The sequence below is a fragment of the Lissotriton helveticus genome, chromosome 1_1 (assembly GCF_964261635.1).
Source record: "Lissotriton helveticus chromosome 1_1, aLisHel1.1, whole genome shotgun sequence".
Classification (NCBI taxonomy): domain Eukaryota; kingdom Metazoa; phylum Chordata; class Amphibia; order Caudata; family Salamandridae; genus Lissotriton; species Lissotriton helveticus.
This window is the reverse complement of record NC_136057.1, coordinates 833,978,794-834,000,948: the sequence shown is the minus strand read 5'-3', so window position 1 is coordinate 834,000,948 and position 22,155 is coordinate 833,978,794.

Below are 22,155 nucleotides of genomic sequence, written 5' to 3'. Positions count from 1 at the left end.
AAAACATGTTAAATTCATGCAGCCCCATACAATTGTAAGTTAAGAAAACTATACAATAAAATTCCCAAACTAATTTTGAAAAATGCAGAATATAAGTTGAATGTGCAAAAAGCCAATAAAATGTTGAAAATCGGTAAGGGTAGCCAGATATATGAATTCTCAACATTTTAAGCCAAATAATGGCTAACAAAATCAAAGCTGTGAATGAAAGTCACAGATGCCATTTCAGACCACACTGGTCGGGGGAGGGAGAAGTGCTAGTAAGCAATCCGGCCAGATCGGACAAAGTTTTTAAAAGAGTGAGTTCTCCAGCAGTAGAGGACAGGAAATTGATGGCAGTGATGGTCACTTGAAGTCTGATACATCAACGTCGTCAAGCTCTCACTCCAGGTTTCAGATTTGTCCCCAGAAGCTGGGTCAAGAGTGGGACAAAGCAGGATTTTATATCCTAGGAGGTTCTATGCTGTCAGGGTAAATTTGCTGCTTCAACCTTGCCCAAAGGTTTGAACTTACTTTTTGGTTTCTTGAAATCCTCCAGCAGTGCATGCTTGGTGGCTCCACAAGGCAGGATTCCTACACAGCAAGGTTCTCTTGAAACATTTTACTTCATGGCAAAAAGCTCCTAGTGGAACAAACCTGGATATCTTAATTCCCCAGCTGCAACCTCCACTGGGAAGCGTTACCAGCTTGTCCTGTCTCTCTAGGGTTAGGCAAAATGTGTTCGTATCTGGGACAGATCTCAGGTCCACAAGGAAGGGTTCTTGGGTTCTAGGCATATGGTTTCTCTCCATATAGGGTTCATGCAGAGTGTAGTAAATGAGGCGGAGATAGTAACGTTGTATAAAAGATCCTTTATTCTGGATGAGCAGTTAAGTAAGAGCAGACCTTCAAGTGCGGTAGCAACAGTCAACTGCCACACTGAAGAATCCACAAGCAAAGAATACAGAACACAGAACACTAGCATTGAATATTCTACACAAAGCTAGAAAGATAACTTACTTCTATGTACTACATATCTTCCCCCTTTCTCTTTTTTTTTTTAACAAAATTTAAACAATCAACACACAAAGTCCTGTAAATAGGTTGGGGGTTTCCTAGACCTAAATGGACGTGTAGGAACAACACCATCCTGAACAGGAGCAAAGGTCCGCAAACAATAAGGAGCATCACCCCCTCCAGACACGCCTGCTCCAATCTGAATAGTTGAATCAGTATCATTAGCCAACACATAACCACTATTAGCAGTGTGAGTATCAGAGATGCAAGGAGAAGAAGCATTATCAACCTGAGAAGTGTTTACTTTCTCTCTCTAATAGAGAGCAACCCTCCTAAAGTTCCAGCACTCCCCATTGTTAAGTATAACACAATGGTTGGGAACCTTCTTTACCTTAAACGGCCCCTTGAACTTGGATAAACCCCTCTGAATTCTACCCAACTTGATTTTGACTTAATCTCCTACAGAAAAAAGAGGACTCTTGACACAATCCTGTGGAATGATTTCTTGAGTTTCACCTTGTAAAGTGACAACTTGCTTCATCCAAGAGGGGAACAATTTGACTCCAGGGTCACGTCCTCTCATTAATTGAAATGGAGACAAGTCACCAACAGCCAAGGGAGTGGTACGATATGCCCATAACATTTCATTTACCATTTTCCTGATTATGTGTCCACCACTGAAAGCCATCTGGATTATACCCTTTACAACTTTATTCGCCCTCTCACAGACGGCATTGCCTTGAGGGTTATACAATGACGTGCGGTGATGGGAAATTCCACATTCTTTTAAGAAATTCTGCATGTCTCTGGACGTAAGCTGTGGACCATTATCAGTGAATATTACAGAAGGTAAACCTTCCTCCTTGAACAAATTCCCTAAAAATCTAATAGTGTTTGAAGTAGTGATGTCATTTGTAAAATGCACTACCAACCACCTAGTGAAAATATCCACAACAACAATGGCAAATCTGTCATTCTCATTTAACTCACCCATGGGGCCTATAAAATCAAGGCTGATTGTGTGCCAGGGTAAACTAGGACTTGTAATATGTACATCAGGAACAACTTTAGGACCAGTCTTCAACCGTTTTTCACCTTCTATACATAGAGGACAATTCTCAATCCAATTGACAACCTGGGCATCCACACCGGGCCACCAAAAGCGTTCTTTAATACGTCTTTGAGTTAAAGTTTGGCCCATATGTCCTTCATGCGCTAACGTTAGTAGCTTATTTCTCAAACCAAATGGTGGAATGAATTTTTCCCCTTTGAAGAGAATACCTCCATCCACAGAAAGTTCGTCCAAGACTTTGACATAGGGCCTGACAGAAACTGAAACAGAGCTTTCACGTCTAGATCCCAATCTAACCATTTTCATGACCTCCTGAAGAGTGGCGTCCAAGCTCATTTCCCTAGACCAATCACTAGAGGAAAAGGCACCTTCACCTACAAAAACAGCATCTTCAACAGACGCCACAGCTACATCTTCTAATCCTCCAGGTTCCACCATACTCTCAGAAGAGTGCCAATCCAAAGACAATCTTGAGAGGCAGTCCGCCTGCACATTTCTCCAACCGGGGATGTATTCAAGCGTATACTGAAATTCTTGTAACCTAGCTGCAAGCCTCATCAGGCGAGCAGAGCCTTTTCCTGCTCCACCAGGTGAAAGAACCTTGATGAGTGGTTTGTGATCTGACCTCAATGTGAACTTCATGCCCCACAAATAGGTGCGAAAATATTCCACAGCCCAAGATGCAGCTAACGCTTCCCTTTCAATGACAGCATAATTTTTCTCCGTGTCAGTGAGTGTTCTGGAAGCAAAAGCTACTGTGACTTCTGATGTCCCTTTCATCTGAGACAACATGGCACCCACCATGTGCACTGGCATCCACCGTGAGTATTGATTTGTTGTGTACGTCAAAGGGAGACAACATGGCAGCATCACATATTTCATTTTTTATGTTTACAAAGCAATCTTGTTGTTCAGTCCCCCAGATGAAACTAACTCCACGTTTGAGCAAGGACCTTATGCATGCAGTTTTGTCAGAATTTTTTTTTTACAAATTTTGAGTAGTATTCTACTAAACCCATAAATGAGCGTAACTGGTCCTTATCACAAGGGGCAGGTGCAGAGCGAATAGCTTCACATAAATCTTTTTTGGGTTTTATGCCAGCAGAAGTAATGGTGTATCCTAAATAATCCACTTCACTCACTCCAAACAAACATTTGTCTTTGCGTAGAGTGAGACCAGCATTAGACAGTTTCTCCAAGACCACTTTAAGGGTGAAATTATGCTGATCTTCAGTGAGTCCATATATTAATATGTCGTCCTGAAAATATACAACCTTAGATACCCCTTCAAAAAGATTCGATACTAATTGTTGAAAAACACTGGCTGCTGACTTTAAACCAAATGGGAGTCTAGTAAATTGATAAGTACCCCAAGGAGTGATGAATGCTGTTAATTTCTTGGAGTCCTTATGTAGATCGATTTGGTGATAAGCACTTCTCAAGTCCAGCTTCGAGAAGTACTTGGCACCATTTATTGTGGTAACTAGCTCAGCTATGTTTGGCAAGGGAAATGTGTCGGCTATGACACAATGATTAAGAGACCTAAGGTCCACACAGAACCGAAGCTTGCCGTCGGATTTCTTGGTGACGACAATAGGCGAAACCCACGGAGACGCCTCTACAGGCTCAATAACTCCTGACGCCAACATTTCATCCAGAAGAGACTTGACCTCGTCTCTAATGACAATGGGAATGCGTCGCACTTTGTGTTGGACAGGAATGGAATAAGGTTTAAGTATAATTTTATGAGAATAGCCCTTGAGTCGACCCAAACTTTCACCAAATACTTCCTTAAAATCAGATAATAAAGGAAGTAGCTCCATATCTTCCACTACCATGACCTGGGGGTTTGCCCTGGGGTTAACAACTATGTATAGGTCATATTGGTGTACCCAACCTAGTATAGCAGGGCCAGATTCGGAAACATAAACTTTTCCAAATATTTGTCTAGTGAGAAACTTAATGTTCGCTTCAAAATAGCCTAAAATATTCAAAGGTTCTCCCTGATACCCTCCAGGAGATATATCCTTTGGAAGTAGTGATAATACCCACGTTTCCCTGAAAAGAGAATTAGGTACAATGGTGTATCTCGAACCGGTGTCTACCATTAACTGTACACTTTTATTGTTAATCATGAATAGTGCTTTTGGTCTATTCTTTCTCTTATGATCTTCATGTTGAGAACATTCAGTATTTCCTACAACTAAGATCTTGTTATTTTCATCAGTACTATCATCATAAATGTCATTTACACAAGATACTGATGGACGAGCTTTGCTTCTACATACCCGAGCATAGTGCCCAATTTTACCACATTTCATACATTCTTGTTTGGCTGCAAAACAAAATTTGTAGTCAGACGTGTGACCCACACTACCACACCTCATGCACTGTTTTGAAGAAAAAGGTTTAAAACTATTTTGAGTCTTGACATTCGATGTCTTTTTGTTAAACAATTTTTTTTTGTTTGACAACCGCAACATCATCCTGCTCTTCATCCTCCTGTGGAGAATAATTATGAGAAAGGCAAGACACTTCACCAACATCACCTGAATTAGATCTCTTTTCTAATTCTCTCATACAACCTTCAGACTGTTCTACAACCTTTGCTAGCTCAATTGCTGTCTGAAGATTAGGGTTTTTCGCCGCCCATAGACGCTCTTGTATTTTCTTGTTATTACACTGTACCATTAATTGGTCCCTTATCAGTTCGTCTGTCATGTTACCAAATTTGCACTTTACAGACATTTCTCGCAATCTTGAAACAAAATCGTCTATGGTTTCTCCTGTTTTTTGGTTCTTAGTGTAAAACTTATATCTGTTCATTACCAGATTCTCTTCTTTTGCATATCTAACTTCAAGACGAGCAATAGCTTCTTTATATTCGTCAACTGGAGCTTGTGCGCCAGCCTGTAGTGCCTGTGGTAGGAACCTAAAAACACGCTGGCCTTCTTTACCCAGTGAACTTAGTAGTAGAGCTTTCTTTCTCTTTGCTGAATAGTCTTGTGCTTCTAAGGCATCTAAGTAATTCTCGAACATGGGGAACCAATCCTCCCATGATACACTGGGCTGGCCTGGATTAGAAAGAAAGCTGGGTGGTAAAACTACAGCACCACTATGAGGAGCTATTTGTTCTGACATAATCGATTTCTGATTGTAAATTGTTAGTGAGGAAAAACGAAGAGAAAGAAAAATTTTGAACTTCCACACAGTCGATTATGATTAATAATAGTTAAAGACTAATGCTGATAAACAGTCTCTAAATACGCGTGCTCATAACTTTCTAAAATAAGTGTTTACTTGCTTTGAATGCGCAAAAGACGTGCGCATCGTCGTTGCTTTGCCGGGGATGAATTGGTTACCATGACAATCCAAGATGGCTACTTTGACGTGAGGACGTTTGACGTTCAAACGTTGTCCGTAGCGCTGACGTGTATTGGCCGCACAGAAGTGAAGACTCTCTCACTGATGGAGCGCACAGGCTGGCTACGTCAGCGAAGCAATCGCTAACTCCCCTTAACGTTCCAGTGCGTCATCAGATTAGACAAGGGAGCGACAGGGTAAGGAGTTGCCAGAGTGCGAAGAGTCTATGACGGTAAGCGGAATACAGTAGACAAGAACATTTAAGAGAAGTTTTCCACTTGCCGTTTTGCCGAAGGGAAAAGCGGGACTTCTTGGTAGGTGTACTCCGTGTAGTATCAGATTCTTTCAGGTTGTGATTTTCGTCGGATTCATCCCGATTTGGTCTGCTCTGTTTTGTTTTCGACTTGCCGGTTTTCTTTTCCTTTTTTGATGACGGGTTCGTTGAAATCCCATCCTCGTCGCCAAAATATTATAGTAAATGAGGCGGAGATAGTAACGTTGTATAAAAGATCCTTTATTCTGGATGAGCAGTTAAGTAAGAGCAGACCTTCAAGTGCGGTAGCAACAGTCAACTGCCACACTGAAGAATCCACAAGCAAAGAATACAGAACACAGAACACTAGCATTGAATATTCTACAAAAAGCTAGAAAGATAACTTACTTCTATGTACTACACAGAGTCCAGTTCAAAGAGGGTAGCTGCACCTTCTTGGAGTCAGCAGTCCTTATACCTTTGTGTTTCAGTAGCAGCAACAGAATGGCAACCACTTGACTCTTAGAGTGTAGTTTCAGACCCTGGGTACCAACTGGAATGGGGGCCCATAGGGTCTTCTTTCTTTTGGCAGTCAGACAGACAGGTCGAATCTTCTTTCTTCAAAAAAGCTTCCTCTCAGGCCCAGTAATATTTTGAGGGGGTGGTGGTGAGGTGCCATTCATTCTGTGCAGTAGCCAGTCACCGGAAAATCCCCAATAGCCAGTCCTGGCAATCTACCAATCAAATTGCAATCTTCTTTTGCAGCACGTCCTCTGAGTATCCTGCAAATCCTCTCATAGTTCCTGTTCCAAAATTACCTAGTACTTCCTACAGCTGCAGGAGCACTTGCCACTCCACTATGGAGATGAGATTCCCCCCATCTTGCAGTGCTAGAAATGATAATCCACCCTGCTGGTAGCATGGGCAGAAGGTATAGTGAAGCTCTTGGCATGAATAGCTCTTGACAACTGCATCCACACTACAACGGAATAGCTGTTTTTGGTATTGCCAATTGTTCCTGTCATTCTCTAGGGCTAATCCCTTCCAAACAGCTATATTTAACCCAACTGCAGCCTTCTTGCTGTAGCCATATTCTTCCAGGAGGTGAGTTGTTAACAGCCAGCCAAATCTAAGTCCAAGTGTAAAGCAAGCAAAACAACACAGAACAAACATAGAATTAATAATACAATTGTCCTTTATTACAAAGGGGAACCATGGAAACAGTAGAGAAGCAGATAGCCAGACACAAAGGCTGCAGATAGTAGATTGTAAGGCTCACTGGTGAATAGAGGAGGGAAGAGTAAGACAGGGAAAGGCATGACTGAGGAATGCAAGGTAGAAACCAGGAGACTGATTGAGAAAGGTAGACAAAAATAACCTGTTTTAAATATAATGTGCCTGGCCACATGCTTGAAGAAAGTGTCACTGGAAGAGAGACACGATGAAGAGACAGAGAGAGAATATTAGTGTGAGCTCAAGGGACGTAGTAAGACAAGTGGCGACAAAAGCCAAAATGATAGTCAGTATGAATTCATCTGCACACTTGGGAAAATAAGAATGTGAGAGGCTCAGTATGGATGATAAAGACTAGTAAGAGAAACACTAACACAGAAAGAGACAAAATAATGACAGAACGAGAGTAAGAAAGATAGTATTAGAGAGATATGTATTTAGGGATTAGAAATACATTAGATGATTTATTCTGCACTAAGCGGTTCATTGATACAACTGGGAATCAAGCAGCATCATACAGGCCAGAGATGGGACTGTAGGGGACAGATCTACAAGCCCCTTGCACCACGGGTCCATCACTTTTTGTGTCATACCAGTGGCACATTTTACTGCTCTATATTTACAAGGACAGGAAAAGCCACCCTGCGTGACTTTTTCCTGTCCTTGTAAATACGCAGCCATTTGTGTGAAAGGGGCTTTCAATGGGTGTTGCTGTGGGTGTTCCCACACAGCACCCATGGAACAAGCCACATTTCCAGGTTTACAAGGAATCGTGAGTCAGGAAATGCGTGTGAATGCTACGCCTCCCCAGGGCAGATGTAGGGAGGCGCAACAAGGAGAAATGTATCAATTTCTCCTCGTTTACTTTTCCTCTTTCTATGCGTGCTGCATTCTGCAGCATACATAGAGAGATGAAATCACCTCTAATGATTGTTTATGTACAGGAAGGGCTCCCTTCCTGCACATAAACAATCATTGAAGCAATGCAGTTTTTCAACTTTTATGTGTGCTAATGCAGCACACATGGAAGTTGAAAAACGGCATTTCAGATTGTTTTTGTGCAGAAAGGGAACCCTTCCTGAACAAAAACAATCTCCCCACAACGCAGGTGCAAGGGTGCCTGCGCAGGCGCATGGCAGCAGTTTTTGCAGCAACGCATTGGGAAGCACAGAGATGCAACATATTGTTGTACATATGTTGCATCCCTGTGTTTTGAAAGTGACTCAGTGCGGGGCAGCCAAATGGCTTGCAGCAGAAACTGAGTCACTTTCATTGTAAATCTGCCCCCTAGATCTTCAGTCACATGCTCCTCTACATGAAATATTCTGCTTGGAAGCTCTTACTAGATTCTCTCATTTTCTCTTACACACTCTTTCACACCCTTTCACGCAAATGAATCAGAAAAGAGAACTTGGGCATTTCAGGAGGATCTAACGCTATGAGGTACCGCAGGAATATTGGTCTAATCATTCTTATTCCTAGTAGCAAAGTTTGAATGTTGTCAATGAACCTCACAGCTGGGATGTATTGTACAACTAATAATATACATTTCATGCTCTTGAGTCTCCAAATATTTTTGTAACATCTATACTGTGAGAAATCAGGACTTGTTTGCAGTGTCTCCTTACTTTTTCCCTGATTTTGACTACTGGATGCTGATTTTTGTGACTCTGATTGTGCCCTGGGTTCTGCTAACCAAACCAAGGGCCGGTGCGCTGGCGAAATGTACATAGTAATTACGTAAGATTACAATTAGTACAGACAGACTCATGTACGTCCCTAGCATGTAATAAGGCAAGGGGGATTCAAACTATTTATAAGTCCCTAGTATATAATAGGGCAGGGAGGTTTAGAGGCCAAGTAGATTCCCTGCACTTAAGTGGGCACTGCTGTCATTTGAAAGGCAGCCCTTCTTTGCAGACTGTCTTTAAAATTAAATTATATTCAATTATTTTTACATAATAGTTACCCCTATGGTCTCACCAAGGTGCCCCAAGGGTAGCGTACCATGTAACTATAAGTAGGGACATTCTAAAAGATGTTTTATGTGCCCTGGTAAGGGAAAAACTACCAAATTAAATCTTCCCCATTGTAGATAACTAGCGCCATAGGATAAAATTGGAATATTTTAGTTAAGAATACATGTTGACAGGAGTGAGGTGGTAATGTCATTCAGGCACCTAAAATGATAGTTATAATATATCAGACAGCTTGCCACTGTTAGATTTATAATAACTATCACAAAAAGAAGTTGTTGAACTTTCTTTTCTGTAAGCCAAAATCCAGCCTTCCAGCTGACCTCAGCTGATTAGCTAGCCTTTGCCAGGCGGAGTCAAGCTGTCCTAATGAGGTGTTAAATGGGCTGCTAGAGATACAATTGGTTTCCTATGGGTGGAGAACTGAAGCTGCAGAAGCAAAAGGCAGGATGAGGGACGTCTGGCCAAAATCTTAGACACACTAGTGGGTTGGCTTAGCCTGATCTAACCTCTGAAGAGAGAATTTTTCCATGTCTGATTTTGAAAGAATAGTGCTTTCTGGGACAAGAATATGCCACACTTTGGAAAAAGTGTTCCCTGCATCCCAGTGATCAGGGGGGCATCCCTGCTTGACGCCCAGGAACACAGCATGAATATGGAAAAGTTGCAAAGTAACTCTGCTGCATGAACGTACAAGGAGAAAAAGGACTGCCCTGCTTGAAACCTGTGCTGCACCTCAAAGGTTTGCATTCATAAGGATTGCGCCTAGATGCACACTTGGAACTACAGCCCTAAGGACTTTACCTTGCTTAAGAAAGTGGAAGGAGTGGACTCCTTGAAAGCAACAGGTTTAAATAACTCAACTGCACCATCTCCACCAAGAAGTCATCAGCCTGGAGAGCATCCCATGGACGTTTAAAGATTTGAAAAAGTGCATTGTGGCAATTGTACTCACAACATTCCAAGGACCAGCTCCGAGACTCTAGACCCTTGGATTGGCATTTTGGGCACTTTGAACCCACAAGAGGAACTTCAGGAAGTAGTTCCAGAAGTTTGGATCAACTTGTGTGAAAAGCTCCATAAGTATGCCAGGTGTGGGGGTTGTAGGCCCAGATCCCAAGAGGCGAACACGAGCATTTGAACCCTTTGCTGGTGTTGTGGGCCACTTTCCTGCATCAAGAAACACTTCTGGAAGTAAGTATAAAAAGCTCTTGACTTTGTCCTGGTTTAGCATTGCCTTTTTGTAACCCTTTGAGTGCTGTTTGCTTTTAAGTGCTAGTTTTACTTTTAATCTTACAAAATTCATATATCAGGTTCCCTTTATTTGATTTTTGTCGTTTTGGTGTCTATTTGTTCATAATATTATAATCTATTGTTATAAATTGGTATTGGATTGTAATTGGGTGTTGTGTCTTAGGTATTTAATGTATTAGTGTTTTTAAATGCTTTAAACATCTGTCTCCCATCTTAAGCTTGCATGCTCATTGCCACCTACCAAGGGTTGAGCAAGGGAATAATTTATTAAGACCTTGACTGAAACTTTTATTGTGTTTGTGGCCTTATTACTAGTGGTAGGTCCCTACTTATCACTACTAATAAACCACTTTCCAACACATACACTTACAGTGTACATATATTATGGATACACAATAATGGGCTTAACTGCTTGGAATCCAATTTCCCTGATTATATAATACTATCTCCCTACTCAATTGACTCATTAATGGGGGCCTTCCAAATTTCGCTTCAGCCCTACTTTTACAGGCCTAATGCCTAAAGTTTAAAAAGTCATTGCTGTGTAAGGTGTGATACCTGCAGTAAACAAACACCTTCTAGTTAGATTTTGTGCATGTAACATAAATCCCATCCATATGTTCTCCGTGCAGTTATGCAGTAACCACTATACAGTATAATATTATGGACAGTCTTCTGTAATCAACAGTCATAAGCATGAGCATCTGGAGGAGATTAAATGTGACCTAAGCACAATAAATTGCCAATAGCTCTGAAAGTATTAAATCATATCTGTGAACATTCACTAATGTAGCTGGTACTTTAATGTAGAATGGTTTTTGCTTTGAAACATCCTTGAAAAGTATTTCCGTTGAACAAATATCAGCATTGCCAGGTGGGTGACAACCTGTCATAATGGTGAACGTTAATGATTTTAGTTAGTCTTTTGGCGAAATTAGACATATTTCATAAGACTTAATGCATAAATAATACAAAAGTTTAAGAACAATATTATATGTATTTCTTAATGGAAAGAAAGAGGAGATGAAGAACTTCTCTGATGTGCCACAGAATGAGCACTCATCTCAAATTCAATACCGAAGCAACCATCAAGTTGTACTCCCAGGTTCTTGATAGAGACAGTGAACTGATAAGCTGACAAAAGAGAGATGAAGTCCCTGTTAAAAAAGAAGGTTTAACTTATGGAGGATTAGAGGCCATGACGCATATATTCTGATACCATTATTGTTTTTATTGTTTCAGCTGTAATTTTTCTTCCTTTACTTTCTTTTCAAATTGATCTAATTTTCATATAATAACGTGGACATCTTTATTTACTATCTTTTTAATGTAATTCTGGTGATTTAATAGTGTTCACCTGGAGTTCTGACCGATAAATTGATAGAAGTAGAATTATGTCAGAGGTATTTACTTTGTCAATGCTTGTTTTCTTTGGAGAAGCAATCATGGATTCTTAAAGGGGCCTTATGGTGACTGATATCACAAAAGCTCTTAACCTCTTCGCTGCTAGGCCTTTTCCCCCCGGTGCTAATCCTTTTTTGGGGGCTATTTGGGGTAGTTTGCGCTTAGGCCCCTGTAACCTTTTGACCACATAAGATATCTATGCCAAATTTGCGTCCTTTTCTTCAAATATCAATGGGGTTTTGAAGGTACCCAGGGTTTATTTATTCCCCTGGAGGAGACCCAGACAGTAGGCTAAATTGTTTTTGGGGGGGATAAAAAGGAAAAAAATGCTGCAGAAGAAAGTGTCAACAATGGGTTTGTGGTGCTGAAATTACCATCTTCCCAGCTTTCAGACAGACTTTTGTCAGAAAACCAAACATTTTTACACAGTTTTAGCATTTTCGTGGGGCATAGCCTATTTTTGCTATTTTTTTGTGTCTTCAAACTCCTTCCAATTAATGGTAAAAATGCATATGAACGCAATAATGGATCCTGGAAAGCTATACATTTCAGAAAAGTAGACAAAATTCTGAATTTAGCAAGGGTTCGTTTGTGTAGATCCTTCGAGGTTTTGTATAGAAACTAACAGCTGAAAATAGGAGAAATTGAAAACGAGTTGAAAAAAACTGCCATTTGGGCCAACGTTTTCACCTGTAACGTCTTCTAAAAATGACAGATATTTGAAAATAATATACCATTACATCCACTTGACCCTTCAAGTTGTGGGGATATATATAACTTGTAGGTTCACCAAGAATCCGAGGAACCCAGAGCCAATCACTGAGCAGTGTCTTGCAATGGTTTTTTATTGTGTACCTGGTATATAGCAATTAATTTGGGAAAATAAAAACTGTGAAAAATCGGTATGAAAGACACCTATGTATTTCGCAAATGGAAACAAAATATAGAGTTTAGAAACAGTAGCTATTTGCACACCTCTGAAATTGTGGGTACCCAAACTAGCACGTGAAATATAGGACATTTTTCAAAGTGGCTTCTTTTTTACACATTGTCTAACATTTGGAAGATAGAAATCCATCGAAAATCAATAGGTAATAACAGCTGCTCTGCAATTCTGTGTTCCCCTAAGTCTCCCAATAAAAATGGTACCTCAATTGTGTAGATTGGCCTAGTGCTCGCAACAGGAAGTGGCCCAAAACGCAACATGGACACTCTGCATTTTTACAGTGAAAATAGACCCTTTTTTTGCAAAGTGCCTATCTGTGGATTTTGAACCCTAGCACAGCTGGCACTGAGGGAAACCTAGCAAACCTATAAATTTTTTAAAACTAGATGCCCTGGGGAGTCTAGTGAGTTATGGTTTGCGTGGATCTCCCAACGTTTCCTACCCAGAATCCCTGCAAACCTTAAATTTAAATGTAACACATTTTTGTGTGGGATCACCATGCCAGTACAAATGTCCTACCACCCAGCGTTCCTCTTGTGCTTCCGAGTACAATCAATCAATCAATCAATCAATCAATCAATCAGGGAGTTTAAAGTGCACTACTCACCAGTGAGGGTCTTAAGGTGCTGGGGGGAGGTGTGCAGCTCCGGTCAGCCGAAGAGCAAGGTCTTGAGACTCTCCTGAAGGTGTGCAGAGCAGGGGAATGTCTGATGTTGACTGGGAGCTCATTCCAGGCCTTGGCCACAATGTATGAGAAAGCTCTTCCACTGGTTCTGGTTTTGCGGATGCGCTTGGTTTCTGCCAGGACAAGGTCGGCAGAGTGAGGTTCCTTTTAGGTACGTGGAAGGAGACTCTTTCATTGAAGTATTTTGATCCAGTGTTGTGGAGGGATTTGTAGACATGAGGAGCCATTGGAGGTCTCGTAGGTGTTGTGCTCATGTTGTGGGATGCCCAGAATGAGTCAGGCCACGGTGTTCTGGATGGTCTGGAGTTTGTGTAGCAGGGATTTGTTGGTTCCAGCGTAGAGGGTCTTCCTGTAGTCCAGTCTGCTTGTTATGAGTGTGTGGGTGACTGTCTTTCTGGCGTATCCACTTGAAGGTCTTGAGGAGGATGCAAAGGGTGTGGAAGCAGGTGGAGGCGACGGTGTTGATCTTTCGGGTCATGGTGCAAGAGGATCCGAGTATGATGCCGAGGTTCCGGGGTGTGGTCTGTGGGCGGGGGGGGGGGTGCGTAGTGCAGCGGTCCACCAGGAGTTGTCCCATGAGGAGGGGGAGGGTCTGAGGACTTCTGTCTTCGTTTAGTGCATTTCTCTAGATGGCCACTGAGCCTGTGGCCAAAACCCCAGGTGCCCCCCTTGCAAAGCCATGTTGTTTCGGGAAAGGTAATTTTGATGTCTTCATAATACGTTTTTGGCCCTTGTTTTGACAAAGTCTGAGGTTTGCAAGGGATTCTGGGTAACAGAACCTGGTGAGCTAGAGTTCAAAATATACAGCTAGGAACTTTGCAAAAAAGGGATGAGTTTTCACTGTAAAAATGTGGTGTGTCCACGTCGCGTTTTGAGCTGTTTCCTGTCGCGGGCACTAGTCCTAACCACACAAGTGAGGTATCATCTTTATCGAAAGACATTGGGGAATGCGGGGTGGGTGGAAGTTTGTAGAACTTTACATCACATGCAATGTGAGGAAAATGTGCTTGTTTCTTTACAAAGTTTGAGGGTTACAAAACCTGGTGAGAGCCACACGTCACCCCATCTGGATTCCCCTGGGTGTATAGTTTAAAAAAATGTATAGGTTTGCTAGGTTTCCCTAGGTGCCGGCAGAGCTATAGTTCAAAATCTACAGGTAGGCACATTGCAAAAAGGGGTCAGTTTTCACTGTAAAAATGTAATGTATCCACGTTGTGTTTTGGGCTGTTTCCTGTCGCGGGCACTATGCCTACCCACGCACGTGAGGTACCATTTTTATCTGAAGACTTTAGGGACTGTGGGGTGGGTGGAATTTTGTGGATCTACGCAGATTTCATAACTTTCCATCAAAGAAATCTGGGGAAAATGTGTTTTTTTCTTACAAAGTTTGAGGTTTGAAAGGGATTCTGTGTAACAGAACCTGGTGAGAGCCACACAAGTCAACCCATCCTGGATTCCAAGGATGTATAGGTTTGTAGGTTTCCCTAGGTGCCAACAGAGCTAAGCTTTAAAATATACAGCTAGTCACATTCTAAAAAAAGGCAGTACCAAGTAGACTATCTGCTGCCCTGCTTAGCCCCCACCCCTACGTATAAAAAAGCCAGCATAATCGCTGTTGCCTAGTGGCTCTCTGCCAATCAGGGGCTACTGCCCCCATTTGCCTCTTGGGGTCAGAAAAACTGTTTCATTTTTTGGGGGAGGGTTTGGGGGACTGGCATGCCCATTATGGGTAGCCCCCAACTAGAATATTGAAAAACATGTAGCCCTGGTGCGTAGGGGGGCAATTTTTGGGAGGTGGGGGCATTGGCATGCCCATTCTGCCAATTCCCCCAACCCTATGTATAAAAAAAATCCCTGGTGCCTAGTGGGCTTTCTGCCCCATCCGGGGGCAGATCATGGGCTACTGCCCCCATCTGCCTCCTGGGGGGCAGAAAGACTGTGGTATTTTTTGGGGGTGGGGGAATTGGCATGCCCATTGTGGCCAGCCCCCTCCTCAAACTGAGGGAGAAAAGAATACCTGGTGCCTAGTGGGCTTTCTGCCTCCCGGGGGCAGATAAGGGCTATTGCCCCATCTACCTCCCGGGGGGGCATAAAGACTATAGCATTTTTTGGGGCGGTGGGGGCATTGGCATGCCCATTCTTGGCTGCCCCCACCACTACGTTTATTAAAAAAATCCCTGGTGCCTAGTGGGCTCTCTGCCCCCTTGGGGGGCAGATCAAGGGCTATTGCCCCCATCTGCCTCCTAGGGGGGGGGGGCAGAAATGTTTTGGCCTTCTTCGTCGGGGTAGTTTGAGGGAATTGGGATGCCCATTCTGGGCAGCCCCCACCCCTGGCCTATAAAAAAAAAATCCCTGGCATCTCGGGTGGTGTCTGCCCCCAAGGAGGCAGATTAGGGGCTACTGCTCCATCTTCCCTCCGAGGTGGTAGAAAGATTGTCTGTGTGAAAATGTAATGGGGGGAGAAAGTCCCTAACCCAATGGGCCGCTCCTCCCTCCCTTTTGGCCAGTGGGTGGATTGGGGCGATCCCCAAGCACTGATCCGCTAGGGAAGGGTATCCCTCCCAAGGGTTTTTGCCCGGGGGCTGAGATAGCCCCACGAGCACCTAAACATTGAAACTGAAACCAGGTTTCAGTTTAGTTTTTAATGTAATAAAGACAGCGCACCATGCATATGATTGTCATTACATTGAAAATCAAAACAGGTCTTTGGAGGGTACGGAAGCTCTTACCCACCTCCTGAGGCCGCAAAAACAAAGGAAATTCCTCTGTTGTTTGATTTAGTGCGCCTGTGCACATGACAGAATGGTTCCATCATGAGCACAGGCGCACTGGTGCTCATGACACAACTATTCCAACATGAGCACCGAAACGGCTAAACGGAAATCCTACTGCTTGTGATTGTTAGTGATACAGAACTAGGTATAGAAAACTATTTTTCTCTTCACTGGATTGTCCCTTTATGACATTTTACTACTTACTTCAAGCAAATATGTGAGTTTTTTCCCTCATTCGATGCCCTCACCTGCACCAAAATGGTGTTTAGGTATGTTTGTATCTGACCAAAGATACATTTCCTGCCCACCACACACATCTCAATCCTCCTTTCTGTAAATACCTTTTGAAGTATTCTTTGAGCTGCCTTTTCTAAATATGGGGTTTAATATGGTTCAACATTTCCTGCTCATCTTCTATGTTTAAAAAACATTTAATTAATACAAATAACTGCTTCAAGACCTTAACATGTTTACACCTTCTGTTATGATACCAAGTAAATGGCATCCTGTATGAATCCAACATTAATCATTTTAGCCGCTGACTAGCACACTGCATGATATTCCCCTGAATGACAGCTATTGGTTGAGAGCTCAAAGCTGAATGTTAACAAGTCTTTCCTAAAAGCATTCATATTTCACTTCAGATCATGCAGCCTAAAGCTTTGAAGAGTTGATTTAATAATACTATTTTTGCCAGACGCATTACTTCTGAGAGAAAGTTCAATAACTTGGCTTTAAGAAGCAATTGTTTCATAGCCTGTTTCCAGTTCTCTTGTGAAGTCCATAGTGGACGTTGAGGCCTCATTATGGAAGAAATATCGCGGATGATAAAATATCACTCAATCAAGAATAATGTTCCACTGGATGTTAATCTCACTGGTAATGGAATCATGTCCACGGTCAGCAATATAGCATATTACATGCTGTAATTACAATCAGCTGTAAAATAAGGTGTATGGTGACTGCAGCTAAACTCAACCTCGATTACTGGTGTCTGGTTCTGATTTAAGTGGTACAAAAGGGGGTGGTGGGAAAAAAAGGGGGTGGTTCTGATTTAAGCCCTATTTAAGACCATCTCACAACCATCATTTTACTAATGTATGTGTGTTTGCAGTAATTTAGATGGCTGTCAGTAATATGCTTATTACTACTGATGATGCCTTTACCACCAGAAACAATTTTACCGCTGACGGCCAAACAATGGTCATTATATTTCCCTACTCCAATGGATGCAGACACCATTTATCAATTTTGGGATTTTTAGTCCCAGTGCCCTCTTAAGTTTGCACATGTTTTTACTTATTCTATTCACTGAGATGTACATTTTATTTCCTACCATTTAATGTTGAGGTTCTTGCAGAAGGCAGCACATAACAGGCCCAGCTCCATTGTCCCTTAAAGATAAAAGAAGGGTCTAGCAGCATCCAACATTTTGCATTCAAAAGCCATATTTGTGATCTCATGCAAGGCTTTTCTATGAAAGCAGACAATAATCTATCTTCAAGAACGGTTTTGTGTTTCCTGCCCTGGGACAACTTTGAATGGAAGTAACATACCTGGTTTGACTTGAGCAATGCAATGTTTCACAACAGTGTATTTACATCCTTAGCTCTTATTTGTGTATGTATTGTGATAGAGAGGATTGGGTGCGGCAGCCACTCCGGGCTGGCTCATGATGGTCCCTGACAATTCCAAATCACCCTGAGTAGATCTTCGGATTACCTAAAAAAAGGAAAACCATAGAAACTTTCACAAGTATTCTTCGGCTCCTGTTTCACAGATGTAAGTGTGGGCTACCTACACATGTTGACCTGAACATGCCTGCACTGTATGTTTGATTGAAGACAGAGTGAAACTCTGCCATTTCATTGGCATTGAACGTCATCATTACCAGCAATGTGAAATCCCCAGGCTACTGCCTCATGCTGCATTGGCTGAGACTGACAGACTCAGCGTCCAGCACAGCCAATACGCTGGAGAGCAGCCATTGCTGGACAAACAGCCATTGCTACTGTTTCCCCCATACCTGCCCTGCTCTTCTATTCCATGTCACCTCAACAGAAACATTGTCAGTGGAAGTCCCATGATTTAGTAAATGTTCTGGTACTATACAAATGTCAATTATGCCAAATTAATCGGAGTAATTTTTCTAATTTTTCATTATTCAAATTCTTTCCTCGGATTACATACACAAAGGTATCCATAAAAGATAAGAAGAAACCAACACATATTACAAAAGAGACCAATACACAATGTCTGCAAGTATCTCTGTTGTGTGTTAAGAATCGTAAAAAGTTTGATTGAATACTATAACTCTGGTACGGGATGAGGTAAGTTTAAGCTGGTAGATTTTCAATAAATGCTCTCTGATCATCACAGGGACTAATGGGCAGTCACTTTAGTTGTTTAAAGAATAATAACCTGTCTGCTCAGGGTTCTCGTGGAGGGTCTTATCCATAAACAAACTAAGAATCTTACTTACATTTGCTTGCCACTGACTTTTAAGAGCATAATCGAATCCAAGGCAATCCTTAATTATGGCTTTAGTAAATGGCAGATCATAAGAGGACTGTCATGGTTTGGAGTCCTCTGTAAAGCCTAAACACATCTCACTATAAAAGAAGAGATAGATTGGGGGACTGAAAAAACCTTTCCTGTCTTTGTAAAGCAGTTCACCCCGAAAAGTGCCAAATTCCACCCCATATGTAGCTACACAGAAACGTTTGCTTTTGTAAATTGTTAACATTTCCCTGATGGTTTATTGCCCAGTTTTGCTGCAAATTTGAACACCCCTTCCACCGAGCATTTAAGGTGAGTCTGTCTGATTGTTATATCCGTTTCCCAATCACCAGTAGAGTGGGAATGTATCCCCAAATAATACATCGCACTCCATTCCAACGCGTGCTTTTACCACTCATGTAATACTTCGCAAACACTGTTACAACGGGCATTATCACAATGCACGGCGTTGCAACGCGAATGCAGTGTTTCATATGGCCAAGTACATCACATCGCACACACTCAAAGCGCACGTCATTACAACGCATATCACGCATATTACACTGGCAGCTTCGACATGCAACGTTTTGGGCTTCAGAGGACTTTGAGTTAAGAAGAGCCAAGCATCTGGCCTGAGCTTTCAGTGGCTCTCCCACCTCTTGTTATTACCGCAACTAAGGTTAGTTCTATGAGGCTTACCACTGAGGTATGTGAGGGACTACGGCGCAGATGTATCAACATCGAGATTTGCGAATCTCAAATAGGGATTTTTTTTAGAAATCGCTATTTGAGATTTGCAAATTGGTATGTATGTAGAAAATCACATTTTTTTGCGATTTCTTAACTTAAAATTCCTTAATTGCGATTAGCAAATTGCGAATCGCAATTAAGGACTAATTTCCCATTCATTTCTATGGGCCAGGAGGCCCATAGGAATGAATGTGAAGTTATTCTCAATTTGCGATTTGCAATTTGAGAATAGCAAATTGAGAATAATTTCAAGGGTGCAAGGGTGGCATACGGACACCCTGAAGCACCCCTGAAATTCACATGTGTGCACATATGGCGCACATACATGCCGCGCCACATGGCACCTTCACAAATGCAAAAAAGTGCTTTTGTGAAAGAAATCGCAAATTACCACCAACTTCAAGTTGGTGGTAATTTGCGATTTCTTAATGAGAAATCGCACAACTTGGGTGCTTCATACATTGAATTTAAGGAATCACAAAATTTGCGATTCCTTAAATGCAATCGCAAAATAAGGAATCGCAAATTTGCGATTCCTTATTTTGCACTCAAATTTGCTACATACATACCATTTAGCGAAAATGAGTTTGAAACGCCAAAATTCTGCGAATTTCGGCGTTTGCAAACCCATTTCAGCTTCATATATATGGCCCTAAAGTTCGAATCCTGGAAAGGGTCAATTAGTACTCCATTCTTCCGAGGTCGGTAAATTAAGTATCATTACACTGGAAAATGATAATGCCATTATTTAGAGCGCTTAGAAAAGGCATAAGTGCAGTGTGAACCCTTGTAAAAACTGAATAATTAATAAAATACCTACATAATGTGTGGTGATTCTATCACTCAAAGCGGCCATCGTGCATTTTATTTTTAGCCTTCCTGTGGTAAAGTGCTCGCGTCACGCGGAAGACACCTATCCAAAGCTCGTGCAGTTTTTCCGTTTGAAATCTGCTTAAGCATTTTTTCAGTCTGTTTTTTAATCTCCGAGCAGGCAGCAAACTCTAGGCTGTGTCCATTTTTTTTTTAATACTGCAGATATCCAGAGCCTCTTTTGTCTGTCTTATTTGAATTCAGGGCCCGTTCCCGTTCAGCAGCGATCCTAGAAGGTTACATGTTCTTGTGTATCGAGCTGACGATGTTATATTCTATTGAATATATCATGCACATGAATTAAGGCAGAGACGCTTCAATGTGTTGTTACTGAGCGTTCAACATTCCAAAAAGCCTCATGAGAATAGTATTAACACTGTCCCAGGTCCCTGGCTTAGCCCACGGAGAGTAAGGGAGACCCTGTCTGGTTTCACCGTTCTGAATGTGTGTAATGTCCAACACGGTATTTTTAAGTCAGTCGCACACACAAAGTCTCAGAGCATATGCAGTCTCTTTGTAGAAGGGGGCTGCACCATGCTCCCTCAGCCATATTTTATTGTCTCTTTCAACAAATTCATCAGCAAATGGTTAATTTCAACTGTTCTTCTTGGCGTATGGAAATGTGGTTACTGCACTAAGGCTTATGGCCATTTTATTGTATATCCTGATGGCTGTTATTTTATGAGCTCACAGTCTGCCGTAAGTGTGGCCTTTTGTTGATGACTGTCTGGGGCTGCCTTAGCAAGCAGTACAGCGGTTAACACCATTGAGTAGAGTCTGTCGCCGTGCGTTGTTTCGTTTTCAGTGCTGCTCTTTGATCTATTTGTGCCTGAGTTTAGTGTACATAATGCTATCAGTCCATTTTTTCTCTGTGTTGGACTAGATGGTCTTCTCCACGCACCCTGTACTTCAGTACATCTTAATGTAAAAGCCTAAAGGTGAAGTACTTGGCAATCCCTAGTTCCTGGATAATGCTAGGATAGAAAAACGTCATCCAATTGTCATATCCGTTAATAAATGCGTGTTCACTTTCCAATAAATGCGTCATATCCAATTGTCATATTCTGACAATGACAATTACTTCATATTTGTGAAAAACCATGACGCAATGCTATATATGACGCACATCACATATGTGAAAAACCACGTCATCCAATGCACGATGTAACAGCATGGTTCATGTTTCACTTCCAATAAATGCGTCATCCAATAATAAATGCGTTGTGCACTACTTCCAATAAATGTGCAATGTAACAGCATGCGCTGTAAACATTTCCGCGATGGGGGGCTTGGGGGGGGGGCAGCTGACCTTAGGGAGGTCCCCCCCCCCAGGGCGATTTGGGAGGTGTTAGTTGGGGGGGGAGGGGGTTAGTGCAGGCTCCAGCCATTTTAGTTTTGGGCTATTTTTGGTATCCAGCCCAAAAGGAGCCCAAGCATAAATGCTTTGGGCTCCTGCTCCCAGCCACCATTTTAGGTTTGGTGACCTGGTGGCTGGGAGCTTTGTTAGAAATTGTTTGTAGGGATAGTAGGGGAGTATATTTAGCGCTAGTTTAATTTAGTGTTAGGTGTATTTTACTACTTGCATCTTACGGTAGTTATGGAGGACCATCGTGTGCTGGAGGCGCTTCGTCTTTTGTCGGAAGCTGGCAGGATGGACTTGGTGATTGGAGGAGGGCCGGCGCGTCACTCGCGCCAGGCCTCTGCGGGCGTTGCGGCGGCTTGCTCTTCCCCTCGGAAGCGTCGGGCTCAAGTGGTAAGTGAATAGAGCCGTTCCCGTACTCGGAAATCGGCCCCGTCGGACAAGGCGCGTGTGGGGGCTGGTGACGCTGCTGGTGTGTTGCGCAACCCTCCGGGTGCATTGGCGGAGGTCGCGGTTGTGTCCCCTTCAGCTGGGCGCGCGTCTAAAGGCGCTCGTTTGTTGGAGCGCTCAGGCGTTTTTGAGGCTTCCCCTGCGGCCGCTATGGATCGCGGAGGCCGGAAGAGGAGTAAGAAACGCTCCGCTTCTCTCACGGCACTCAAGCGTCTAGCAGGGCCGGGAGCAAGCGCTCCTTCATGTGTGACGCGTAGAGGCTCGATTGCA